The 25,087-nt window shown below is 51.3% G+C and overlaps 21 non-coding genes and 1 pseudogene across 21 annotated transcripts; all 22 read left to right on the top strand.

Annotated features, from left to right (window-relative positions):
• The first annotated feature begins 11 nt into the window (after nucleotides 1–11).
• Nucleotides 12–175, top strand: LOC137079600 (U1 spliceosomal RNA). Its single transcript, XR_010905550.1, has one exon. It is a non-coding gene; the product is annotated as a U1 spliceosomal RNA (small nuclear RNA).
• Nucleotides 176–1,183: 1,008 nt separating this feature from the next.
• On the top strand, nucleotides 1,184–1,374 carry LOC137080033 (U2 spliceosomal RNA). The gene has a single exon (XR_010905954.1). It is a non-coding gene; the product is annotated as a U2 spliceosomal RNA (small nuclear RNA).
• A 466-nt stretch (nucleotides 1,375–1,840) lies between these two features.
• On the top strand, nucleotides 1,841–2,004 carry LOC137079601 (U1 spliceosomal RNA). The gene has a single exon (XR_010905551.1). It is a non-coding gene; the product is annotated as a U1 spliceosomal RNA (small nuclear RNA).
• Nucleotides 2,005–8,494: 6,490 nt separating this feature from the next.
• LOC137080072 (U2 spliceosomal RNA) lies at nucleotides 8,495–8,666 on the top strand (annotated as a pseudogene).
• Nucleotides 8,667–9,136: 470 nt separating this feature from the next.
• On the top strand, nucleotides 9,137–9,300 carry LOC137079602 (U1 spliceosomal RNA). The gene has a single exon (XR_010905552.1). It is a non-coding gene; the product is annotated as a U1 spliceosomal RNA (small nuclear RNA).
• A 1,008-nt stretch (nucleotides 9,301–10,308) lies between these two features.
• LOC137080035 (U2 spliceosomal RNA) lies at nucleotides 10,309–10,499 on the top strand. Its single transcript, XR_010905956.1, has one exon. It is a non-coding gene; the product is annotated as a U2 spliceosomal RNA (small nuclear RNA).
• A 466-nt stretch (nucleotides 10,500–10,965) lies between these two features.
• Nucleotides 10,966–11,129, top strand: LOC137079603 (U1 spliceosomal RNA). The gene has a single exon (XR_010905553.1). It is a non-coding gene; the product is annotated as a U1 spliceosomal RNA (small nuclear RNA).
• Nucleotides 11,130–12,137: 1,008 nt separating this feature from the next.
• On the top strand, nucleotides 12,138–12,328 carry LOC137080001 (U2 spliceosomal RNA). The gene has a single exon (XR_010905924.1). It is a non-coding gene; the product is annotated as a U2 spliceosomal RNA (small nuclear RNA).
• Nucleotides 12,329–12,790: 462 nt separating this feature from the next.
• On the top strand, nucleotides 12,791–12,954 carry LOC137079750 (U1 spliceosomal RNA). Its single transcript, XR_010905692.1, has one exon. It is a non-coding gene; the product is annotated as a U1 spliceosomal RNA (small nuclear RNA).
• A 1,008-nt stretch (nucleotides 12,955–13,962) lies between these two features.
• LOC137080002 (U2 spliceosomal RNA) lies at nucleotides 13,963–14,153 on the top strand. The gene has a single exon (XR_010905925.1). It is a non-coding gene; the product is annotated as a U2 spliceosomal RNA (small nuclear RNA).
• Nucleotides 14,154–14,623: 470 nt separating this feature from the next.
• LOC137079752 (U1 spliceosomal RNA) lies at nucleotides 14,624–14,787 on the top strand. The gene has a single exon (XR_010905693.1). It is a non-coding gene; the product is annotated as a U1 spliceosomal RNA (small nuclear RNA).
• Nucleotides 14,788–15,795: 1,008 nt separating this feature from the next.
• Nucleotides 15,796–15,988, top strand: LOC137080065 (U2 spliceosomal RNA). Its single transcript, XR_010905984.1, has one exon. It is a non-coding gene; the product is annotated as a U2 spliceosomal RNA (small nuclear RNA).
• Nucleotides 15,989–16,454: 466 nt separating this feature from the next.
• Nucleotides 16,455–16,618, top strand: LOC137079753 (U1 spliceosomal RNA). The gene has a single exon (XR_010905694.1). It is a non-coding gene; the product is annotated as a U1 spliceosomal RNA (small nuclear RNA).
• A 1,008-nt stretch (nucleotides 16,619–17,626) lies between these two features.
• On the top strand, nucleotides 17,627–17,819 carry LOC137080066 (U2 spliceosomal RNA). Its single transcript, XR_010905985.1, has one exon. It is a non-coding gene; the product is annotated as a U2 spliceosomal RNA (small nuclear RNA).
• Nucleotides 17,820–18,285: 466 nt separating this feature from the next.
• Nucleotides 18,286–18,449, top strand: LOC137079730 (U1 spliceosomal RNA). Its single transcript, XR_010905673.1, has one exon. It is a non-coding gene; the product is annotated as a U1 spliceosomal RNA (small nuclear RNA).
• Nucleotides 18,450–19,364: 915 nt separating this feature from the next.
• On the top strand, nucleotides 19,365–19,528 carry LOC137079743 (U1 spliceosomal RNA). The gene has a single exon (XR_010905685.1). It is a non-coding gene; the product is annotated as a U1 spliceosomal RNA (small nuclear RNA).
• Nucleotides 19,529–20,536: 1,008 nt separating this feature from the next.
• On the top strand, nucleotides 20,537–20,727 carry LOC137080003 (U2 spliceosomal RNA). The gene has a single exon (XR_010905926.1). It is a non-coding gene; the product is annotated as a U2 spliceosomal RNA (small nuclear RNA).
• Nucleotides 20,728–21,193: 466 nt separating this feature from the next.
• Nucleotides 21,194–21,357, top strand: LOC137079747 (U1 spliceosomal RNA). Its single transcript, XR_010905689.1, has one exon. It is a non-coding gene; the product is annotated as a U1 spliceosomal RNA (small nuclear RNA).
• A 1,008-nt stretch (nucleotides 21,358–22,365) lies between these two features.
• On the top strand, nucleotides 22,366–22,558 carry LOC137080067 (U2 spliceosomal RNA). Its single transcript, XR_010905986.1, has one exon. It is a non-coding gene; the product is annotated as a U2 spliceosomal RNA (small nuclear RNA).
• Nucleotides 22,559–23,024: 466 nt separating this feature from the next.
• LOC137079731 (U1 spliceosomal RNA) lies at nucleotides 23,025–23,188 on the top strand. Its single transcript, XR_010905674.1, has one exon. It is a non-coding gene; the product is annotated as a U1 spliceosomal RNA (small nuclear RNA).
• A 1,008-nt stretch (nucleotides 23,189–24,196) lies between these two features.
• On the top strand, nucleotides 24,197–24,387 carry LOC137080004 (U2 spliceosomal RNA). The gene has a single exon (XR_010905927.1). It is a non-coding gene; the product is annotated as a U2 spliceosomal RNA (small nuclear RNA).
• A 466-nt stretch (nucleotides 24,388–24,853) lies between these two features.
• LOC137079744 (U1 spliceosomal RNA) lies at nucleotides 24,854–25,017 on the top strand. Its single transcript, XR_010905686.1, has one exon. It is a non-coding gene; the product is annotated as a U1 spliceosomal RNA (small nuclear RNA).
• The last annotated feature ends 70 nt before the right edge of the window (nucleotides 25,018–25,087 follow it).

The raw sequence follows: 25,087 nt of genomic DNA on the forward strand, positions 1-25,087 counted from the left end.
CCAGGCAACTCATACTTACCTGGCAGGGGAGACACCATGATCAGGAAGGTGGTTCACCCAGGGCGAGGCTCGGCCATTGCACTCCGGTTGTGCTGACCCCTGCGAATTCCCCAAATGTGGGAATCTCGACTGCATAATTTATGGTAGTGGGGGACTGCGTTCGCGCTCTCCCCTGTACACACTGGTTAAAAGCAGATAGCGTGGAGGGAAAAAGCGTGCGGTTCTTGACGCTTGTGGCGCCGCCCACTGCCCCAAAGGGTGAAGTTGCACCAGTTTTGTTATGTTTCTGTCTCTTTCTGCTGTGTCAGCCAGTGACCCGGAGAGTTCAGAGAACTGAACTGCGTTTGTTTTCATCGAGGTTGTCGAAACCTGCGACCGGTTTGCCGAATGTGGTTTTTCCCACAAACTTTGATATTCAACGGACGAGTTGATTGACAGCAGTGGTCCCAAAGGCAAAGTTGTTCGGATGGAGGTTTTCTGTCGTATGGTACGACTGTCTCGTGCGCGTGCTGTGAAAGAGCACGCGACATACGTTCGCCTATAGCCGCTCTCATGTTGTTGCTTTTTCATTTTAAAGCGCCACTAGGTGGCCATTCACCGCGTCCTTTCTCGCCTGACCCCAGACTGAGCCCGTGCACGGGTGTACCGGCTTGGGTGAAATTGTCTCGTTCCGTCCAAGAGCTATAGCCGTTCTAGCAGACCCCGCCTCGCCCAGCCCGTAGGTTTCGGCCTGCCGCCGCCAAGCTGAATCGAAATTCCCACTTTTTTTCCGATCTGGACGGACAGTCAGACTCCAGAGAATCTTTCTGCACTGGTTTGGGCCAGATCGGGCAAAAGACCTAGGACTAGTGTGCAAAAGTAGGTTTTTCACAAAATCCCAAATACCCGAAAATTTCGCCAGCGCAACCTTCGAATCCGAGGCATGCGTCTCGCTCGGCTCGAGCCAAGGATTCCGATGATATAAGACACTTGGTTCTGCGGCGTGCGGTTTGGGAGCTACGAGCCATTTCGTGCCGGGCCCATCGGGGGGCCAGCCTTGGTGATGTTGTAGAGCGAGTGGCTAGTACCATCCCTCAAAGTTTCAGGTCTCTACGACGTAAGGCCTTTGCCAACCCTCCCCCCCTCACCGCTTCCCAGATGGGCGTCGCCTTTGCCGGCTCCCCTGTCGCTGCGTCATTGTGTCATCGCTTCTCGGCCTTTTGGCTAAGATCAAGTGTAGTATCTGTTCTTATCAGTTTAATATCTGATACGTCCCCTATCCGGGGACTGCATATTAAATTGATTTTTGGCACATGGAGCCGGAACCGGGGCTTGCTCCGTCCACTCCACGCATCGACCTGGTATTCCAGTGCCTCCAGGAACGGTGTGCTTCCCCTTTTTGGGGACTGCGAATTGTTGTGACTAATAGAAGAACCAACAACACCACTGGAATTTTGTCAGAGAATACAGAAATACGCAGGAAGCGCATACAGAATGACGATGAGGTGACGCAACGATGACCGTGCCACAGAGAAAGCAGCAAGCTGCGGTCATATGAGCATAGGGAAAAAAGAAGAACAAAAGCGTCGGTTGCCGGCCGGCTGACTCATCACCGTCACAGCACGTTTTTTGATGTCCCTCTTATTTGAGAGTCTTTACCAACGAGCTGATGAGTCGAATCAGGGGTTTGTGTTGGATGGATTAGGGACACCTGATTCAAATCAAGGTCACGCACGCACGCACGCAGCAGTCAAGCAATGGAAGGTGCCCCGTCCTTCCTTTTCTTGGGGGAGGGGAAGGTCACCGTGTTTGAGGATGGCGAAGGGGGATAGGGCGCCTCTGCCTGGAGGCCAGGCAACTCATACTTACCTGGCAGGGGAGACACCATGATCAGGAAGGTGGTTCACCCAGGGCGAGGCTCGGCCATTGCACTCCGGTTGTGCTGACCCCTGCGAATTCCCCAAATGTGGGAATCTCGACTGCATAATTTATGGTAGTGGGGGACTGCGTTCGCGCTCTCCCCTGTACACACTGGTTAAAAGCAGATAGCGTGGAGGGAAAAAGCGTGCGGTTCTTGACGCTTGTGGCGCCGCCCACTGCCCCAAAGGGTGAAGTTGCACCAGTTTTGTTATGTTTCTGTCTCTTTCTGCTGTGTCAGCCAGTGACCCGGAGAGTTCAGAGAACTGAACTGCGTTTGTTTTCATCGAGGTTGTCGAAACCTGCGACCGGTTTGCCGAATGTGGTTTTTCCCACAAACTTTGATATTCAACGGACGAGTTGATTGACAGCAGTGGTCCCAAAGGCAAAGTTGTTCGGATGGAGGTTTTCTGTCGTATGGTACGACTGTCTCGTGCGCGTGCTGTGAAAAAGCACGCGACATACGTTCGCCTATAGCCGCTCTCATGTTGTTGCTTTTTCATTTTAAAGCGCCACTAGGTGGCCATTCACCGCGTCCTTTCTCGCCTGACCCCAGACTGAGCCCGTGCACGGGTGTACCGGCTTGGGTGAAATTGTCTCGTTCCGTCCAAGAGCTATAGCCGTTCTAGCAGACCCCGCCTCGCCCAGCCCGTAGGTTTCGGCCTGCCGCCGCCAAGCTGAATCGAAATTCCCACTTTTTTTCCGATCTGGACGGACAGTCAGACTCCAGAGAATCTTTCTGCACTGGTTTGGGCCAGATCGGGCAAAAGACCTAGGACTAGTGTGCAAAAGTAGGTTTTTCACAAAATCCCAAATACCCGAAAATTTCGCCAGCGCAACCTTCGAATCCGAGGCATGCGTCTCGCTCGGCTCGAGCCAAGGATTCCGATGATATAAGACACTTGGTTCTGCGGCGTGCGGTTTGGGAGCTACGAGCCATTTCGTGCCGGGCCCATCGGGGGGCCAGCCTTGGTGATGTTGTAGAGCGAGTGGCTAGTACCATCCCTCAAAGTTTCAGGTCTCTACGACGTAAGGCCTTTGCCAACCCTCCCCCCCTCACCGCTTCCCAGATGGGCGTCGCCTTTGCAGGCTCCCCTGCCGCTGCGTCATTGTGTCATCGCTTCTCGGCCTTTTGGCTAAGATCAAGTATCTGGTCGAACGGTTGAGACTGCGATCGCCTCTCTGAGGTTTCCTGGCTCGAGATCCTTTTGTGTCCCGAGCCGCACAACTTCTGAGAGGTAGAGTGATCCTGCTTTTTTACGGTTCAACAAGTTTTAAGGTAAGACTTTTATTATTTTATCTATTTATTGTATTTATTGTTATTTTACAGTTTTTAGGCTGTTGGTGCCTCCACCATGTCGGCTGCTCGTGCTGGCATGCGGAGGCACCACAGCGTACGCTTTTTATTCAGAGAGGTGGATGGTAAGCTCCTGGGGTTGTCTCGTCTAGACTTCTCCAGGAAGCTGATCCAGAAAACCCTCAATTTTAGACCTGAGGATTTAAACTGTTTGATGACTCTGCCCCTGAACAAAGGTTTTGATTTGAGTTTTAAAACTGCTTCCCTGCTGAATGACTTTTGGCAAAGGTTTGACTCTGTTAAGGCCCAGTTCTCCATGTTCACTGTGGAAAAACTTTCAGATAACACACTTAAAACTGTGATTGTCAGAATGTTTAACGAAACAGTGACAGGGGATGATATTTGTGTCTGGTTGGGTAGATTTTGCACTGTTAGAAGCCAGCCTATCAAAGTGCTAGATGAGGATGGCATTTGGAACTGCTCCTGGCGGATTCCCATTAAACAATGGGAAGAGGCTGGGGGCTACCAAGGCCTGAAACATCTGCCTTCCATGATTGTGCTGGGAGAAAACAGAGGCTACATACACTACCAAGGGATGCCTAAGTTGTGTAGGAAATGCGGAAGAGTTGGGCATCTAGCCGATGCATGCCAAGAGTTAGTGTGTGGGAAGTGTAAAGAAATTGGGCACATTTTTGATGATTGTACCAATGGCAGGCGGTGCAACCTATGTGGAGAATCAAACCATCTCTACAGAGATTGCCCAAAAAGTTTTGCCAACAAACTCAAAGGCAACAAAATGGCCGCCCCACAACCAGAACAATCAAAAGAACAAAGAGAGGAGGTGGTCCCTGAGGTTTTGGCGGGAATTTCAATTTCCCAGCCAGCCTCAGGGAGTGGTCAGGAACAAGGAAGTGGGGCGGCCACAGGGGCGGAGTCATGTTCTCCAACAGAACCTGACAAAGAAATGGAAGAAGAGGAAAGGGAGGAAACAATAGAACATGTGATAGAAATGGAAGAAGAGGAAAGAGAGGAAACAACAGTTTCCTCCCTAGAAACGGTTTCAGACCTAGCGGTGGAATCCAGTGGGAGTGAAATTAACTTTTCACTCCCAAATGCTCAGGTGCAAAAAAGACCTGCGGGATCTCCTCTATCTGATATAGAGGAGAAGAAAGCTAGGGCAGCACATAGTCCAGATAGTTCCGTTTTGGAAGATCTGGAACATATATGGCCCCTAGAATCCCCAAATGAGGTATCCTTTTTGCACATAAAGCTAAGAACATCATCACCAAAGGAGATGCAAGAGGATTCCTCTGTAGCTCCTGAGGTGGTGAGCACTTGCTTTCCCGACCCCAGTCCTCAGGGGAGAAAGGAAAAGCAGGTGAAACAAGATATAACATAATACGTTTTTAATGGTTTTATTGTAGTCTTTTTATCATTGTCTTAAATGTCTCATACCTTTTTAATAACACTGCTCATGGCCCTCACCATTTCAACCATAAATGTGAGAAGCGTGAGAGCCACCATACGAGCACAGAGCATTTTATCCTTTTTAAATACTTGCAAATCAGATTTGTTTTTATTACAGGAGTGTGCTCTACCCTTTTTAAACAGGTACACAAAAATGGAGGAGCTATGGCCCCCTGGTCCCTCCATATGGAGCGGCTCAAACCTTAACAAGAACGACGGTGTTGCCATTTTAATTAAAAACCCAAATATCTTGGTGAAGGGCAGCACAGTGGTGAGGGAAGGGCGAGCGCTTTTAGCAAATCTAAATTTTTTAGGTAGAGATTTTAATGTTCTTAATGTGTATGGTTTTACGGAAAAAAATGATAGGTATGAGCTTTTAGAAGACTTGCAGCCCCACATGTTAGGAAGAGTTCCGGTAGTGGTGGCAGGGGATTTTAATTGTGTGTTATCAAAAAAAGACAGAAAGAGGGTTGGAGAAGATTTTAAAATTGATAAAACATCGGTTTTATTACAGGGTTTAGTTAGAGATTTTAATTTAGTCGACTGTTTTAAAAACATGCATCAAAGAGAGGAGGGCTACACTTGGTTCAGTAGTGATGGCGCCAAAGCCTCTCGAATCGACTATATTTTTACAAGAGACTGCCCGCCAACCGATGCTACATTGACTCCCCTCTTCTTTTCTGACCACCTAATGCTATCCTGCACCCTTTCACTACCCACGGGTGTGACGGTAGGGGGAGGGCTGTGGAAGCTGAACTGCTCCCTCTTAGAAGATGAGGACGTAGTAAAGGAATATAGGGAGCAGTTCAGCCAATGGCAGACCCTCCGAGACTTTTATGAGACACATGCACATTGGTGGGAGATGGTAAAAGACAGGACGAGACAGTTTTTTTAGGAAAGTAGGTAAAGAAAAGAAAGATAAGGAAAGGAGACACATGATGGGGCTGCAAAAAAGACTACAGAGATATTTTACCCTTTTTAACAATGGTTTTGATTTTAATGATGAAATACAAGAGGTTAAAAGAGAAATGTCAGTTTTATCCAGTCTTCAGAGCAAAGGGGTCATTTTAAGAAGTAAAGAAAGAGAAATAGAAGAAGGGGAAAAATGTACTAGGTACTTTTTTAAAAAGATAATGACACAAAGAAGGAATATAGTCAATGTAAAAGTAGAAGGGAGGGAAGCAACAACAACAAAGGAAATTTTAAAAGGGGTTGAAGATTTTTACAGAGAATTATATAGTACAAAATATGTAAACAGTGATACTGTAAAGGAAGTTTTAGAATTCATAGTCAGTAAAGTCAACAGTGAAAATGAGCTTTTAACCCAAGATTTTACCATTTTAGAAATGCACAAATCCCTCAAAAGTTTTAAAAGGGGGAAGTCCCCAGGAGTAGATGGACTCCCCCTGGAATTTTATCTAACCTTTTGGGATATTTTAGCTCATGAACTATTGACTGTTTTTAAAGACTTTGAGACGGTTGACAAACTTCCAGACAGTTTTAGAACAGGGATAGTTTCTTTACTTTACAAAACAGGAGACCGGACTGACTTAAAAAACTGGAGACCAATCACTCTTTTAAATTTTGATTGTAAACTTTTTAGTAAGATTTTAGCCACACGTATGTCGACAGTTCTAGAGGACGTAATCCACCCGGATCAAGCTTGTGCTGTGCCCGGAAGAAGGATAACAGACAGCCTGGTTCTGATTAGAGATGCCATCTGTTTTGCGAGAGACAGAAACATCCGGCTAGTAGTCCTAAATTTAGATTTTGAGAAAGCTTTTGACCGAGTCTCGCACCAGTACCTGTTTCAGGTACTGCAAAAAATGGGTTTTCCGAAGAGGTTCATAGCTTGGGTGGGACTGCTGTACGAGGGCTTAGTCAGCAAAATCCTTGTAAATGGTCATCTCTCTAAAGCGGTAAATATTCGCAGCGGTGTCCGTCAGGGGTGTCCTTTATCCCCCCTTTTGTATGTGGCTTGTATTGAGCCACTGGCACAGATCTTGAGAAGGGATACATGGATAAAAGGAATAGACATTCCAGGGACCAGTGGACTGACAGCGACATGTGTGCTCTACATGGACGACGTAACTCTTTTAGCCACGGACGTTTTATCAATACAAAGAGCTATGGACTTGACGGACTGGTACGGTCGGGCCTCGGGCGCAAAACTCAACAGAAGCAAGTCCGAGGCCCTGCTCTTTGGACCGTGGGACGACAGAGACACAGGCGGACTTAATGTAGATTTTAAGGAGACAGATTTTAAGATTTTAGGAGTTAAATTTGACAAGGAAGGGGGTGGACGGGAAAACTGGACTGACTTATTAGGGAAAGTTAGGAAAAGACTGGGGTTTTGGGGACTACGACAGATGACTTTGGAGGGCAAAGTTTTAATTTTTAAAGCCATCATTTTACCTCTAATGTCACTTGTTTGTTCTGTTTTTATCCCACCTAGGAAATTCCTAAAGAAATTAGAAAGGGCGGTGTTTTATTTCCTGTGGGGGTCCAAGTGGGAGAGGTTGAAGAGGGACGTGGTCAAGAGGAGACCAGAAAATGGTGGAAAAGGGCTCCCAGACCCCCACCTGTTTTTAGGCAGCCGCTTCACCGCCCTACATTTAAGATATGCCACGACCCCATCCAAAGAAAATAAGACGGCAGCCATGGCACGGTTTTGGATGGGGTCTTACCTAAGAGCACTGAAGATTTTACCAATTGATTTGAGAAGTCCAGTATCTTTTAATCTACCCACAGAGTACAGTTTTATAAAAAAGTTTTTAAAGAAACATTTTTTAGAACAACAAGACGTCACCATTTTAACCAACCACAAATCTCTTGTCTCCTTTGTGCAGGACCGGGAACCGGTGAGTCCAATTCCAAACCTCACTCTAAGTGAGGCAAAATTGGCCTGGAAGAATGCTGCTCACCCCGCTCTCCAGAATGGACACAAGGACTTGTCATGGATGGTGGCTCATGAGATCCTCCCGGTCAGGGCGGTTATGCACTCCAGAGGCATGGCCAAAAATCCCATCTGCCCGCGGTCCGGGTGCAAATCCCCGGAGACCGTCTACCATCTGCTCTGGGAGTGCGGTGCTGCGCGGGACCTGTGGGCCAGGGCCGGCCCCCTGTTTTTCCCGTGCCTGCCAGCGGGTGGGGCCCAGGTGGACTACAAGCTCGCCATCCTAGGGGTGGGTCAGGGCCTAAAAGCCCAAACATCGCATGAATTTGCATCGCTCTGGCTCACCCTTAACGTAATCAAGGATGCCATCTGGGTCACCAGAAACCTGCTGGTGGGGAAACGCGTGACGGTCCCCCTCCACGCATGCGAGCAAAGAATAAGATCAACGCTGCAGGGTGGGCCGCACGTCGTCATTCGGACGGGGGGGCCGAGGCCACACAAAGGAGGTCCCGGCCACCACCGACCTTGACCGCCCGTAGATGCACCCTCACCACTCTGGCTACGGGAACAGCGGGCCAGCGGGCCGGAGGAGAGGGGATCTCCGCTGAGCCCCGGAAATGGCAGGCCAAGTGTTCTTCCTGGAGAGTGGGGGGGAATGCAAACTTGATAAGGACTCACCCCCAGTTTTGCACAATGGATTTTATCATTTTTATTTTTATTTATTTACTGATTTTTACATGCAAACACCACACCCCCTTTTAAGAAGCTCAACACACACATGGACTATTAAACAAGACTTGCACAATGGTTTTAGTTTTATTATTTTAAACACTGAATTCTTCATTTTAAACCATGTGTATTAAATGTTCTGCTTGTTTTAAATGTGTGTTGAAAGGAAAGTGTGTTTTGTGAAATATGATTGTAAATGGTGACAATAAAAACCTTTCAAAAGAAAAATCTGTTCTTATCAGTTTAATATCTGATACGTCCCCTATCCGGGGACTGCATATTAAATTGATTTTTGGCACATGGAGCCGGAACCGGGGCTTGCTCCGTCCACTCCACGCATCGACCTGGTATTGCAGTGCCTCCAGGAACGGTGTGCTTCCCCTTTTTGGGGACTGCGAATTGTTGTGACTAATAGAAGAACCAACAACACCACTGGAATTTTTTTTGTCAGAGAATACAGAAATACGCAGGAAGCGCATACAGAATGACGATGAGGTGACGCAACGATGACCGTGCCACAGAGAAAGCAGCAAGCTGCGGTCATATGAGCATAGGGAAAAAAGAAGAACAAAAGCGTCGGTTGCCAGCCGGCTGACTCATCACCGTCACAGCACGTTTTTTGATGTCCCTCTTATTTGAGAGTCTTTACCAACGAGCTGATGAGTCGAATCAGGGGTTTGTGTTGGATGGATTAGGGACACCTGATTCAAATCAAGGTCACGCACGCACGCACGCAGCAGTCAAGCAATGGAAGGTGCCCCGTCCTTCCTTTTCTTGGGGGAGGGGAAGGTCACCGTGTTTGAGGATGGCGAAGGGGGATAGGGCGCCTCTGCCTGGAGGCCAGGCAACTCATACTTACCTGGCAGGGGAGACACCATGATCAGGAAGGTGGTTCACCCAGGGCGAGGCTCGGCCATTGCACTCCGGTTGTGCTGACCCCTGCGAATTCCCCAAATGTGGGAATCTCGACTGCATAATTTATGGTAGTGGGGGACTGCGTTCGCGCTCTCCCCTGTACACACTGGTTAAAAGCAGATAGCGTGGAGGGAAAAAGCGTGCGGTTCTTGACGCTTGTGGCGCCGCCCACTGCCCCAAAGGGTGAAGTTGCACCAGTTTTGTTATGTTTCTGTCTCTTTCTGCTGTGTCAGCCAGTGACCCGGAGAGTTCAGAGAACTGAACTGCGTTTGTTTTCATCGAGGTTGTCGAAACCTGCGACCGGTTTGCCGAATGTGGTTTTTCCCACAAACTTTGATATTCAACGGACGAGTTGATTGACAGCAGTGGTCCCAAAGGCAAAGTTGTTCGGATGGAGGTTTTCTGTCGTATGGTACGACTGTCTCGTGCGCGTGCTGTGAAAGAGCACGCGACATACGTTCGCCTATAGCCGCTCTCATGTTGTTGCTTTTTCATTTTAAAGCGCCACTAGGTGGCCATTCACCGCGTCCTTTCTCGCCTGACCCCAGACTGAGCCCGTGCACGGGTGTACCGGCTTGGGTGAAATTGTCTCGTTCCGTCCAAGAGCTATAGCCGTTCTAGCAGACCCCGCCTCGCCCAGCCCGTAGGTTTCGGCCTGCCGCCGCCAAGCTGAATCGAAATTCCCACTTTTTTTCCGATCTGGACGGACAGTCAGACTCCAGAGAATCTTTCTGCACTGGTTTGGGCCAGATCGGGCAAAAGACCTAGGACTAGTGTGCAAAAGTAGGTTTTTCACAAAATCCCAAATACCCGAAAATTTCGCCAGCGCAACCTTCGAATCCGAGGCATGCGTCTCGCTCGGCTCGAGCCAAGGATTCCGATGATATAAGACACTTGGTTCTGCGGCGTGCGGTTTGGGAGCTACGAGCCATTTCGTGCCGGGCCCATCGGGGGGCCAGCCTTGGTGATGTTGTAGAGCGAGTGGCTAGTACCATCCCTCAAAGTTTCAGGTCTCTACGACGTAAGGCCTTTGCCAACCCTCCCCCCCTCACCGCTTCCCAGATGGGCGTCGCCTTTGCCGGCTCCCCTGTCGCTGCGTCATTGTGTCATCGCTTCTCGGCCTTTTGGCTAAGATCAAGTGTAGTATCTGTTCTTATCAGTTTAATATCTGATACGTCCCCTATCCGGGGACTGCATATTAAATTGATTTTTGGCACATGGAGCCGGAACCGGGGCTTGCTCCGTCCACTCCACGCATCGACCTGGTATTCCAGTGCCTCCAGGAACGGTGTGCTTCCCCTTTTTGGGGACTGCGAATTGTTGTGACTAATAGAAGAACCAACAACACCACTGGAATTTTGTCAGAGAATACAGAAATACGCAGGAAGCGCATACAGAATGACGATGAGGTGACGCAACGATGACCGTGCCACAGAGAAAGCAGCAAGCTGCGGTCATATGAGCATAGGGAAAAAAGAAGAACAAAAGCGTCGGTTGCCGGCCGGCTGACTCATCACCGTCACAGCACGTTTTTTGATGTCCCTCTTATTTGAGAGTCTTTACCAACGAGCTGATGAGTCGAATCAGGGGTTTGTGTTGGATGGATTAGGGACACCTGATTCAAATCAAGGTCACGCACGCACGCACGCAGCAGTCAAGCAATGGAAGGTGCCCCGTCCTTCCTTTTCTTGGGGGAGGGGAAGGTCACCGTGTTTGAGGATGGCGAAGGGGGATAGGGCGCCTCTGCCTGGAGGCCAGGCAACTCATACTTACCTGGCAGGGGAGACACCATGATCAGGAAGGTGGTTCACCCAGGGCGAGGCTCGGCCATTGCACTCCGGTTGTGCTGACCCCTGCGAATTCCCCAAATGTGGGAATCTCGACTGCATAATTTATGGTAGTGGGGGACTGCGTTCGCGCTCTCCCCTGTACACACTGGTTAAAAGCAGATAGCGTGGAGGGAAAAAGCGTGCGGTTCTTGACGCTTGTGGCGCCGCCCACTGCCCCAAAGGGTGAAGTTGCACCAGTTTTGTTATGTTTCTGTCTCTTTCTGCTGTGTCAGCCAGTGACCCGGAGAGTTCAGAGAACTGAACTGCGTTTGTTTTCATCGAGGTTGTCGAAACCTGCGACCGGTTTGCCGAATGTGGTTTTTCCCACAAACTTTGATATTCAACGGACGAGTTGATTGACAGCAGTGGTCCCAAAGGCAAAGTTGTTCGGATGGAGGTTTTCTGTCGTATGGTACGACTGTCTCGTGCGCGTGCTGTGAAAAAGCACGCGACATACGTTCGCCTATAGCCGCTCTCATGTTGTTGCTTTTTCATTTTAAAGCGCCACTAGGTGGCCATTCACCGCGTCCTTTCTCGCCTGACCCCAGACTGAGCCCGTGCACGGGTGTACCGGCTTGGGTGAAATTGTCTCGTTCCGTCCAAGAGCTATAGCCGTTCTAGCAGACCCCGCCTCGCCCAGCCCGTAGGTTTCGGCCTGCCGCCGCCAAGCTGAATCGAAATTCCCACTTTTTTTCCGATCTGGACGGACAGTCAGACTCCAGAGAATCTTTCTGCACTGGTTTGGGCCAGATCGGGCAAAAGACCTAGGACTAGTGTGCAAAAGTAGGTTTTTCACAAAATCCCAAATACCCGAAAATTTCGCCAGCGCAACCTTCGAATCCGAGGCATGCGTCTCGCTCGGCTCGAGCCAAGGATTCCGATGATATAAGACACTTGGTTCTGCGGCGTGCGGTTTGGGAGCTACGAGCCATTTCGTGCCGGGCCCATCGGGGGGCCAGCCTTGGTGATGTTGTAGAGCGAGTGGCTAGTACCATCCCTCAAAGTTTCAGGTCTCTACGACGTAAGGCCTTTGCCAACCCTCCCCCCCTCACCGCTTCCCAGATGGGCGTCGCCTTTGCCGGCTCCCCTGCCGCTGCGTCATTGTGTCATCGCTTCTCGGCCTTTTGGCTAAGATCAAGTGTAGTATCTGTTCTTATCAGTTTAATATCTGATACGTCCCCTATCCGGGGACTGCATATTAAATTGATTTTTGGCACATGGAGCCGGAACCGGGGCTTGCTCCGTCCACTCCACGCATCGACCTGGTATTGCAGTGCCTCCAGGAACGGTGTGCTTCCCCTTTTTGGGGACTGCGAATTGTTGTGACTAATAGAAGAACCAACAACACCACTGGAATTTTGTCAGAGAATACAGAAATACGCAGGAAGCGCATACTGAATGACGATGAGGTGACGCAACGATGACCGTGCCACAGAGAAAGCAGCAAGCTGCGGTCATATGAGCATAGGGAAAAAAGAAGAACAAAAGCGTCGGTTGCCGGCCGGCTGACTCATCACCGTCACAGCACGTTTTTTGATGTCCCTCTTATTTGAGAGTCTTTACCAACGAGCTGATGAGTCGAATCAGGGGTTTGTGTTGGATGGATTAGGGACACCTGATTCAAATCAAGGTCACGCACGCACGCAGCAGTCAAGCAATGGAAGGTGCCCCGTCCTTCCTTTTCTTGGGGGAGGGGAAGGTCACCGTGTTTGAGGATGGCGAAGGGGGATAGGGCGCCTCTGCCTGGAGGCCAGGCAACTCATACTTACCTGGCAGGGGAGACACCATGATCAGGAAGGTGGTTCACCCAGGGCGAGGCTCGGCCATTGCACTCCGGTTGTGCTGACTCCTGCGAATTCCCCAAATGTAGGAATCTCGACTGCATACTTTATGGTAGTGGGGGACTGCGTTCGCGCTCTCCCCTGTACACACTGGTTAAAAGCAGATAGCGTGGAGGGAAAAAGCGTGCGGTTCTTGACGCTTGTGGCGCCGCCCACTGCCCCAAAGGGTGAAGTTGCACCAGTTTTGTTATGTTTCTGTCTCTTTCTGCTGTGTCAGCCAGTGACCCGGAGAGTTCAGAGAACTGAACTGCGTTTGTTTTCATCGAGGTTGTCGAAACCTGCGACCGGTTTGCCGAATGTGGTTTTTCCCACAAACTTTGATATTCAACGGACGAGTTGATTGACAGCAGTGGTCCCAAAGGCAAAGTTGTTCGGATGGAGGTTTTCTGTCGTATGGTACGACTGTCTCGTGCGCGTGCTGTGAAAAAGCACGCGACATACGTTCGCCTATAGCCGCTCTCATGTTGTTGCTTTTTCATTTTAAAGCGCCACTAGGTGGCCATTCACCGCGTCCTTTCTCGCCTGACCCCAGACTGAGCCCGTGCACGGGTGTACCGGCTTGGGTGAAATTGTCTCGTTCCGTCCAAGAGCTATAGCCGTTCTAGCAGACCCCGCCTCGCCCAGCCCGTAGGTTTCGGCCTGCCGTCGCCAAGCTGAATCGAAATTCCCACTTTTTTTCCGATCTGGACGGACAGTCAGACTCCAGAGAATCTTTCTGCACTGGTTTGGGCCAGATCGGGCAAAAGACCTAGGACTAGTGTGCAAAAGTAGGTTTTTCACAAAATCCCAAATACCCGAAAATTTCGCCAGCGCAACCTTCGAATCCGAGGCATGCGTCTCGCTCGGCTCGAGCCAAGGATTCCGATGATATAAGACACTTGGTTCTGCGGCGTGCGGTTTGGGAGCTACGAGCCATTTCGTGCCGGGCCCATCGGGGGGCCAGCCTTGGTGATGTTGTAGAGCGAGTGGCTAGTACCATCCCTCAAAGTTTCAGGTCTCTACGACGTAAGGCCTTTGCCAACCCTCCCCCCCTCACCGCTTCCCAGATGGGCGTCGCCTTTGCAGGCTCCCCTGCCGCTGCGTCATTGTGTCATCGCTTCTCGGCCTTTTGGCTAAGATCAAGTGTAGTATCTGTTCTTATCAGTTTAATATCTGATACGTCCCCTATCCGGGGACTGCATATTAAATTGATTTTTGGCACATGGAGCCGGAACCGGGGCTTGCTCCGTCCACTCCACGCATCGACCTGGTATTGCAGTGCCTCCAGGAACGGTGTGCTTCCCCTTTTTGGGGACTGCGAATTGTTGTGACTAATAGAAGAACCAACAACACCACTGGAAATTTTTTTGTCAGAGAATACAGAAATACGCAAGGAGCGCATACAGAATGACGATGAGGTGACGCAACGATGACCGTGCCACAGAGAAAGCAGCAAGCTGCGGTCATATGAGCATAGGGAAAAAATAAGAACAAAAGCGTCGGTTGCCGGCCGGCTGACTCATCACCGTCACAGCACGTTTTTTGATGTCCCTCTTATTTGAGAGTCTTTACCAACGAGCTGATGAGTCGAATCAGGGGTTTGTGTTGGATGGATTAGGGACACCTGATTCAAATCAAGGTCACGCACGCACGCACGCAGCAGTCAAGCAATGGAAGGTGCCCCGTCCTTCCTTTTCTTGGGGGAGGGGAAGGTCACCGTGTTTGAGGATGGCGAAGGGGGATAGGGCGCCTCTGCCTGGAGGCCAGGCAACTCATACTTACCTGGCAGGGGAGACACCATGATCAGGAAGGTGGTTCACCCAGGGCGAGGCTCGGCCATTGCACTCCGGTTGTGCTGACTCCTGCGAATTCCCCAAATGTAGGAATCTCGACTGCATACTTTATGGTAGTGGGGGACTGCGTTCGCGCTCTCCCCTGTACACACTGGTTAAAAGCAGATAGCGTGGAGGGAAAAAGCGTGCGGTTCTTGACGCTTGTGGCGCCGCCCACTGCCCCAAAGGGTGAAGTTGCACCAGTTTTGTTATGTTTCTGTCTCTTTCTGCTGTGTCAGCCAGTGACCCGGAGAGTTCAGAGAACTGAACTGCGTTTGTTTTCATCGAGGTTGTCGAAACCTGCGACCGGTTTGCCGAATGTGGTTTTTCCCACAAACTTTGATATTCAACGGACGAGTTGATTGACAGCAGTGGTCCCAAAGGCAAAGTTGTTCGGATGGAGGTTTTCTGTCGTATGGTACGACTGTCTCGTGCGCGTGCTGTGAAAAAGCACGCGACATACGTTCGCCTATAGCCGCTCTCATGTTGTTGCTTTTTCATTTTAAAGCGCCACTAGGTGGCCATTCACCGCGTCCTTTCTCGCCTGACCCCAGACTGAGCCCGTGCACGGGTGTACCGGCTTGGGTGAAATTGTCTCGTTCCGTCCAAGAGCTATAGCCGTTCTAGCAGACCCCGCCTCGCCCAGCCCGTAGGTTTCGGCCTGCCGCCGCCAAGCTGAATCGAAATTCCCACTTTTTTTCCGATCTGGACGGACAGTCAGACTCCAGAGAATCTTTCTGCACTGGTTTGGGCCAGATCGGGCAAAAGACCTAGGACTAGTGTGCAAAAGTAGGTTTTTCACAAAATCCCAAATACCCGAAAATTTCGCCAGCGCAACCTTCGAATCCGAGGCATGCGTCTCGCTCGGCTCGAGCCAAGGATTCCGATGATATAAGACACTTGGTTCTGCGGCGTGCGGTTTGGGAGCTACGAGCCATTTCGTGCCGGGCCCATCGGGGGGCCAGCCTTGGTGATGTTGTAGAGCGAGTGGCTAGTACCATCCCTCAAAGTTTCAGGTCTCTACGACGTAAGGCCTTTGCCAACCCTCCCCCCCTCACCGCTTCCCAGATGGGCGTCGCCTTTGCCGGCTCCCCTGCCGCTGCGTCATTGTGTCATCGCTTCTCGGCCTTTTGGCTAAGAAATCAAGTGTAGTATCTGTTCTTATCAGTTTAATATCTGATACGTCCCCTATCCGGGGACTGCATATTAAATTGATTTTTGGCACATGGAGCCGGAACCGGGGCTTGCTCCGTCCACTCCACGCATCGACCTGGTATTGCAGTGCCTCCAGGAACGGTGTGCTTCCCCTTTTTGGGGACTGCGAATTGTTGTGACTAATAGAAGAACCAACAACACCACTGGAATTTTGTCAGAGAATACAGAAATACGCAGGAAGCGCATACTGAATGACGATGAGGTGACGCAACGATGACCGTGCCACAGAGAAAGCAGCAAGCTGCGGTCATATGAGCATAGGGAAAAAAGAAGAACAAAAGCGTCGGTTGCCGGCCGGCTGACTCATCACCGTCACAGCACGTTTTTTGATGTCCCTCTTATTTGAGAGTCTTTACCAACGAGCTGATGAGTCGAATCAGGGGTTTGTGTTGGATGGATTAGGGACACCTGATTCAAATCAAGGTCACGCACGCACGCACGCAGCAGTCAAGCAATGGAAGGTGCCCCGTCCTTCCTTTTCTTGGGGGAGGGGAAGGTCACCGTGTTTGAGGATGGCGAAGGGGGATAGGGCGCCTCTGCCTGGAGGCCAGGCAACTCATACTTACCTGGCAGGGGAGACACCATGATCAGGAAGGTGGTTCACCCAGGGCGAGGCTCGGCCATTGCACTCCGGTTGTGCTGACTCCTGCGAATTCCCCAAATGTAGGAATCTCGACTGCATACTTTATGGTAGTGGGGGACTGCGTTCGCGCTCTCCCCTGTACACACTGGTTAAAAGCAGATAGCGTGGAGGGAAAAAGCGTGCGGTTCTTGACGCTTGTGGCGCCGCCCACTGCCCCAAAGGGTGAAGTTGCACCAGTTTTGTTATGTTTCTGTCTCTTTCTGCTGTGTCAGCCAGTGACCCGGAGAGTTCAGAGAACTGAACTGCGTTTGTTTTCATCGAGGTTGTCGAAACCTGCGACCGGTTTGCCGAATGTGGTTTTTCCCACAAACTTTGATATTCAACGGACGAGTTGATTGACAGCAGTGGTCCCAAAGGCAAAGTTGTTCGGATGGAGGTTTTCTGTCGTATGGTACGACTGTCTCGTGCGCGTGCTGTGAAAAAGCACGCGACATACGTTCGCCTATAGCCGCTCTCATGTTGTTGCTTTTTCATTTTAAAGCGCCACTAGGTGGCCATTCACCGCGTCCTTTCTCGCCTGACCCCAGACTGAGCCCGTGCACGGGTGTACCGGCTTGGGTGAAATTGTCTCGTTCCGTCCAAGAGCTATAGCCGTTCTAGCAGACCCCGCCTCGCCCAGCCCGTAGGTTTCGGCCTGCCGCCGCCAAGCTGAATCGAAATTCCCACTTTTTTTCCGATCTGGACGGACAGTCAGACTCCAGAGAATCTTTCTGCACTGGTTTGGGCCAGATCGGGCAAAAGACCTAGGACTAGTGTGCAAAAGTAGGTTTTTCACAAAATCCCAAATACCCGAAAATTTCGCCAGCGCAACCTTCGAATCCGAGGCATGCGTCTCGCTCGGCTCGAGCCAAGGATTCCGATGATATAAGACACTTGGTTCTGCGGCGTGCGGTTTGGGAGCTACGAGCCATTTCGTGCCGGGCCCATCGGGGGGCCAGCCTTGGTGATGTTGTAGAGCGAGTGGCTAGTACCATCCCTCAAAGTTTCAGGTCTCTACGACGTAAGGCCTTTGCCAACCCTCCCCCCCTCACCGCTTCCCAGATGGGCGTCGCCTTTGCCGGCTCCCCTGCCGCTGCGTCATTGTGTCATCGCTTCTCGGCCTTTTGGCTAAGAAATCAAGTGTAGTATCTGTTCTTATCAGTTTAATATCTGATACGTCCCCTATCCGGGGACTGCATATTAAATTGATTTTTGGCACATGGAGCCGGAACCGGGGCTTGCTCCGTCCACTCCACGCATCGACCTGGTATTGCAGTGCCTCCAGGAACGGTGTGCTTCCCCTTTTTGGGGACTGCGAATTGTTGTGACTAATAGAAGAACCAACAACACCACTGGAATTTTGTCAGAGAATACAGAAATACGCAGGAAGCGCATACTGAATGACGATGAGGTGACGCAACGATGACCGTGCCACAGAGAAAGCAGCAAGCTGCGGTCATATGAGCATAGGGAAAAAAGAAGAACAAAAGCGTCGGTTGCCGGCCGGCTGACTCATCACCGTCACAGCACGTTTTTTGATGTCCCTCTTATTTGAGAGTCTTTACCAACGAGCTGATGAGTCGAATCAGGGGTTTGTGTTGGATGGATTAGGGACACCTGATTCAAATCAAGGTCACGCACGCACGCACGCAGCAGTCAAGCAATGGAAGGTGCCCCGTCCTTCCTTTTCTTGGGGGAGGGGAAGGTCACCGTGTTTGAGGATGGCGAAGGGGGATAGGGCGCCTCTGCCTGGAGGCCAGGCAACTCATACTTACCTGGCAGGGGAGACACCATGATCAGGAAGGTGGTTCACCCAGGGCGAGGCTCGGCCATTGCACTCCGGTTGTGCTGACCCCTGCGAATTCCCCAAATGTGGGAATCTCGACTGCATACTTTATGGTAGTGGGGGACTGCGTTCGCGCTCTCCCCTGTACACACTGGTTAAAAGCAGATAGCGTGGAGGGAAAAAGCGTGCGGTTCTTGACGCTTGTGGCGCCGCCCACTGCCCCAAAGGGTGAAGTTGCACCAGTTTTGTTATGTTTCTGTCTCTTTCTGCTGTGTCAGCCAGTGACCCGGAGAGTTCAGAGAACTGAACTGCGTTTGTTTTCATCGAGGTTGTCGAAACCTGCGACCGGTTTGCCGAATGTGGTTTTTCCCACAAACTTTGATATTCAACGGACGAGTTGATTGACAGCAGTGGTCCCAAAGGCAAAGTTGTTCGGATGGAGGTTTTCTGTCGTATGGTACGACTGTCTCGTGCGCGTGCTGTGAAAAAGCACGCGACATACGTTCGCCTATAGCCGCTCTCATGTTGTTGCTTTTTCATTTTAAAGCGCCACTAGGTGGCCATTCACCGCGTCCTTTCTCGCCTGACCCCAGACTGAGCCCGTGCACGGGTGTACCGGCTTGGGTGAAATTGTCTCGTTCCGTCCAAGAGCTATAGCCGTTCTAGCAGACCCCGCCTCGCCCAGCCCGTAGGTTTCGGCCTGCCGCCGCCAAGCTGAATCGAAATTCCCACTTTTTTTCCGATCTGGACGGACAGTCAGACTCCAGAGAATCTTTCTGCACTGGTTTGGGCCAGATCGGCTGACTCATCACCGTCACAGCACGTTTTTTGATGTCCCTCTTATTTGAGAGTCTTTACCAACGAGCTGATGAGTCGAATCAGGGGTTTGTGTTGGATGGATTAGGGACACCTGATTCAAATCAAGGTCACGCACGCACGCATGCAGCAGTCAAGCAATGGAAGGTGCCCCGTCCTTCCTTTTCTTGGGGGAGGGGAAGGTCACCGTGTTTGAGGATGGCGAAGGGGGATAGGGCGCCTCTGCCTGGAGGCCAGGCAACTCATACTTACCTGGCAGGGGAGACACCATGATCAGGAAGGTGGTTCACCCAGGGCGAGGCTTGGCCATTGCACTCCGGTTGTGCTGACCCCTGCGAATTCCCCAAATGTGGGAATCTCGACTGCATACTTTATGGTAGTGGGGGACTGCGTTCGCGCTCTCCCCTGTACACACTGGTTAAAAGCAGATAGCGTGGAGGGAAAAAGCGTGCGGTTCTTGACGCTTGTGGCGCCGCCCACTGCCCCAAAGGGTGAAGTTGCACCAGTTTTGTTATGTTTCTGTCTCTTTCTGCTGTGTCAGCCAGTGACCCGGAGAGTTCAGAGAACTGAACTGCGTTTGTTTTCATCGAGGTTGTCGAAACCTGCGACCGGTTTGCCGAATGTGGTTTTTCCCACAAACTTTGATATTCAACGGACGAGTTGATTGACAGCAGTGGTCCCAAAGGCAAAGTTGTTCGGATGGAGGTTTTCTGTCGTATGGTACGACTGTCTCGTGCGCGTGCTGTGAAAAAGCACGCGACATACGTTCGCCTATAGCCGCTCTCATGTTGTTGCTTTTTCATTTTAAAGCGCCACTAGGTGGCCATTCACCGCGTCCTTTCTCGCCTGACCCCAGACTGAGCCCGTGCACGGGTGTACCGGCTTGGGTGAAATTGTCTCGTTCCGTCCAAGAGCTATAGCCGTTCTAGCAGACCCCGCCTCGCCCAGCCCGTAGGTTTCGGCCTGCCGCCGCCAAGCTGAATCGAAATTCCCACTTTTTTTCCGATCTGGACGGACAGTCAGACTCCAGAGAATCTTTCTGCACTGGTTTGGGCCAGATCGGGCAAAAGACCTAGGACTAGTGTGCAAAAGTAGGTTTTTCACAAAATCCCAAATACCCGAAAATTTCGCCAGCGCAACCTTCGAATCCGAGGCATGCGTCTCGCTCGGCTCGAGCCAAGGATTCCGATGATATAAGACACTTGGTTCTGCGGCGTGCGGTTTGGGAGCTACGAGCCATTTCGTGCCGGGCCCATCGGGGGGCCAGCCTTGGTGATGTTGTAGAGCGAGTGGCTAGTACCATCCCTCAAAGTTTCAGGTCTCTACGACGTAAGGCCTTTGCCAACCCTCCCCCCCTCACCGCTTCCCAGATGGGCGTCGCCTTTGCCGGCTCCCCTGCCGCTGCGTCATTGTGTCATCGCTTCTCGGCCTTTTGGCTAAGATCAAGTGTAGTATCTGTTCTTATCAGTTTAATATCTGATACGTCCCCTATCCGGGGACTGCATATTAAATTGATTTTTGGCACATGGAGCCGGAACCGGGGCTTGCTCCGTCCACTCCACGCATCGACCTGGTATTGCAGTGCCTCCAGGAACGGTGTGCTTCCCCTTTTTGGGGACTGCGAATTGTTGTGACTAATAGAAGAACCAACAACACCACTGGAATTTTGTCAGAGAATACAGAAATACGCAGGAAGCGCATACTGAATGACGATGAGGTGACGCAACGATGACCGTGCCACAGAGAAAGCAGCAAGCTGCGGTCATATGAGCATAGGGAAAAAAGAAGAACAAAAGCGTCGGTTGCCGGCCGGCTGACTCATCACCGTCACAGCACGTTTTTTGATGTCCCTCTTATTTGAGAGTCTTTACCAACGAGCTGATGAGTCGAATCAGGGGTTTGTGTTGGATGGATTAGGGACACCTGATTCAAATCAAGGTCACGCACGCACGCATGCAGCAGTCAAGCAATGGAAGGTGCCCCGTCCTTCCTTTTCTTGGGGGAGGGGAAGGTCACCGTGTTTGAGGATGGCGAAGGGGGATAGGGCGCCTCTGCCTGGAGGCCAGGCAACTCATACTTACCTGGCAGGGGAGACACCATGATCAGGAAGGTGGTTCACCCAGGGCGAGGCTTGGCCATTGCACTCCGGTTGTGCTGACCCCTGCGAATTCCCCAAATGTAGGAATCTCGACTGCATACTTTATGGTAGTGGGGGACTGCGTTCGCGCTCTCCCCTGTACACACTGGTTAAAAGCAGATAGCGTGGAGGGAAAAAGCGTGCGGTTCTTGACGCTTGTGGCGCCGCCCACTGCCCCAAAGGGTGAAGTTGCACCAGTTTTGTTATGTTTCTGTCTCTTTCTGCTGTGTCAGCCAGTGACCCGGAGAGTTCAGAGAACTGAACTGCGTTTGTTTTCATCGAGGTTGTCGAAACCTGCGACCGGTTTGCCGAATGTGGTTTTTCCCACAAACTTTGATATTCAACGGACGAGTTGATTGACAGCAGTGGTCCCAAAGGCAAAGTTGTTCGGATGGAGGTTTTCTGTCGTATGGTACGACTGTCTCGTGCGCGTGCTGTGAAAAAGCACGCGACATACGTTCGCCTATAGCCGCTCTCATGTTGTTGCTTTTTCATTTTAAAGCGCCACTAGGTGGCCATTCACCGCGTCCTTTCTCGCCTGACCCCAGACTGAGCCCGTGCACGGGTGTACCGGCTTGGGTGAAATTGTCTCGTTCCGTCCAAGAGCTATAGCCGTTCTAGCAGACCCCGCCTCGCCCAGCCCGTAGGTTTCGGCCTGCCGCCGCCAAGCTGAATCGAAATTCCCACTTTTTTTCCGATCTGGACGGACAGTCAGACTCCAGAGAATCTTTCTGCACTGGTTTGGGCCAGATCGGGCAAAAGACCTAGGACTAGTGTGCAAAAGTAGGTTTTTCACAAAATCCCAAATACCCGAAAATTTCGCCAGCGCAACCTTCGAATCCGAGGCATGCGTCTCGCTCGGCTCGAGCCAAGGATTCCGATGATATAAGACACTTGGTTCTGCGGCGTGCGGTTTGGGAGCTACGAGCCATTTCGTGCCGGGCCCATCGGGGGGCCAGCCTTGGTGATGTTGTAGAGCGAGTGGCTAGTACCATCCCTCAAAGTTTCAGGTCTCTACGACGTAAGGCCTTTGCCAACCCTCCCCCCCTCACCGCTTCCCAGATGGGCGTCGCCTTTGCCGGCTCCCCTGCCGCTGCGTCATTGTGTCATCGCTTCTCGGCCTTTTGGCTAAGAAATCAAGTGTAGTATCTGTTCTTATCAGTTTAATATCTGATACGTCCCCTATCCGGGGACTGCATATTAAATTGATTTTTGGCACATGGAGCCGGAACCGGGGCTTGCTCCGTCCACTCCACGCATCGACCTGGTATTGCAGTGCCTCCAGGAACGGTGTGCTTCCCCTTTTTGGGGACTGCGAATTGTTGTGACTAATAGAAGAACCAACAACACCACTGGAATTTTGTCAGAGAATACAGAAATACGCAGGAAGCGCATACTGAATGACGATGAGGTGACGCAACGATGACCGTGCCACAGAGAAAGCAGCAAGCTGCGGTCATATGAGCATAGGGAAAAAAGAAGAACAAAAGCGTCGGTTGCCGGCCGGCTGACTCATCACCGTCACAGCACGTTTTTTGATGTCCCTCTTATTTGAGAGTCTTTACCAACGAGCTGATGAGTCGAATCAGGGGTTTGTGTTGGATGGATTAGGGACACCTGATTCAAATCAAGGTCACGCACGCACGCACGCAGCAGTCAAGCAATGGAAGGTGCCCCGTCCTTCCTTTTCTTGGGGGAGGGGAAGGTCACCGTGTTTGAGGATGGCGAAGGGGGATAGGGCGCCTCTGCCTGGAGGCCAGGCAACTCATACTTACCTGGCAGGGGAGACACCATGATCAGGAAGGTGGTTCACCCAGGGCGAGGCTCGGCCATTGCACTCCGGTTGTGCTGACCCCTGCGAATTCCCCAAATGTGGGAATCTCGACTGCATACTTTATGGTAGTGGGGGACTGCGTTCGCGCTCTCCCCTGTACACACTGGTTAAAAGCAGATAGCGTGGAGGGAAAAAGCGTGCGGTTCTTGACGCTTGTGGCGCCGCCCACTGCCCCAAAGGGTGAAGTTGCACCAGTTTTGTTATGTTTCTGTCTCTTTCTGCTGTGTCAGCCAGTGACCCGGAGAGTTCAGAGAACTGAACTGCGTTTGTTTTCATCGAGGTTGTCGAAACCTGCGACCGGTTTGCCGAATGTGGTTTTTCCCACAAACTTTGATATTCAACGGACGAGTTGATTGACAGCAGTGGTCCCAAAGGCAAAGTTGTTCGGATGGAGGTTTTCTGTCGTATGGTACGACTGTCTCGTGCGCGTGCTGTGAAAAAGCACGCGACATACGTTCGCCTATAGCCGCTCTCATGTTGTTGCTTTTTCATTTTAAAGCGCCACTAGGTGGCCATTCACCGCGTCCTTTCTCGCCTGACCCCAGACTGAGCCCGTGCACGGGTGTACCGGCTTGGGTGAAATTGTCTCGTTCCGTCCAAGAGCTATAGCCGTTCTAGCAGACCCCGCCTCGCCCAGCCCGTAGGTTTCGGCCTGCCGCCGCCAAGCTGAATCGAAATTCCCACTTTTTTTCCGATCTGGACGGACAGTCAGACTCCAGAGAATCTTTCTGCACTGGTTTGGGCCAGATCGGGCAAAAGACCTAGGACTAGTGTGCAAAAGTAGGTTTTTCACAAAATCCCAAATACCCGAAAATTTCGCCAGCGCAACCTTCGAATCCGAGGCATGCGTCTCGCTCGGCTCGAGCCAAGGATTCCGATGATATAAGACACTTGGTTCTGCGGCGTGCGGTTTGGGAGCTACGAGCCATTTCGTGCCGGGCCCATCGGGGGGCCAGCCTTGGTGATGTTGTAGAGCGAGTGGCTAGTACCATCCCTCAAAGTTTCAGGTCTCTACGACGTAAGGCCTTTGCCAACCCTCCCCCCCTCACCGCTTCCCAGATGGGCGTCGCCTTTGCCGGCTCCCCTGCCGCTGCGTCATTGTGTCATCGCTTCTCGGCCTTTTGGCTAAGATCAAGTGTAGTATCTGTTCTTATCAGTTTAATATCTGATACGTCCCCTATCCGGGGACTGCATATTAAATTGATTTTTGGCACATGGAGCCGGAACCGGGGCTTGCTCCGTCCACTCCACGCATCGACCTGGTATTGCAGTGCCTCCAGGAACGGTGTGCTTCCCCTTTTTGGGGACTGTGAATTGTTGTGACTAATAGAAGAACCAACAACACCACTGGAATTTTGTCAGAGAATACAGAAATACGCAGGAAGCGCATACTGAATGACGATGAGGTGACGCAACGATGACCGTGCCACAGAGAAAGCAGCAAGCTGCGGTCATATGAGCATAGGGAAAAAAGAAGAACAAAAGCGTCGGTTGCCGGCCGGCTGACTCATCACCGTCACAGCACGTTTTTTGATGTCCCTCTTATTTGAGAGTCTTTACCAACGAGCTGATGAGTCGAATCAGGGGTTTGTGTTGGATGGATTAGGGACACCTGATTCAAATCAAGGTCACGCACGCACGCATGCAGCAGTCAAGCAATGGAAGGTGCCCCGTCCTTCCTTTTCTTGGGGGAGGGGAAGGTCACCGTGTTTGAGGATGGCGAAGGGGGATAGGGCGCCTCTGCCTGGAGGCCAGGCAACTCATACTTACCTGGCAGGGGAGACACCATGATCAGGAAGGTGGTTCACCCAGGGCGAGGCTTGGCCATTGCACTCCGGTTGTGCTGACCCCTGCGAATTCCCCAAATGTGGGAATCTCGACTGCATACTTTATGGTAGTGGGGGACTGCGTTCGCGCTCTCCCCTGTACACACTGGTTAAAAGCAGATAGCGTGGAGGGAAAAAGCGTGCGGTTCTTGACGCTTGTGGCGCCGCCC

The sequence above is a fragment of the Pseudorasbora parva genome, chromosome 6 (genome assembly GCF_024679245.1).
Source record: "Pseudorasbora parva isolate DD20220531a chromosome 6, ASM2467924v1, whole genome shotgun sequence".
NCBI lineage: Eukaryota > Metazoa > Chordata > Actinopteri > Cypriniformes > Gobionidae > Pseudorasbora > Pseudorasbora parva.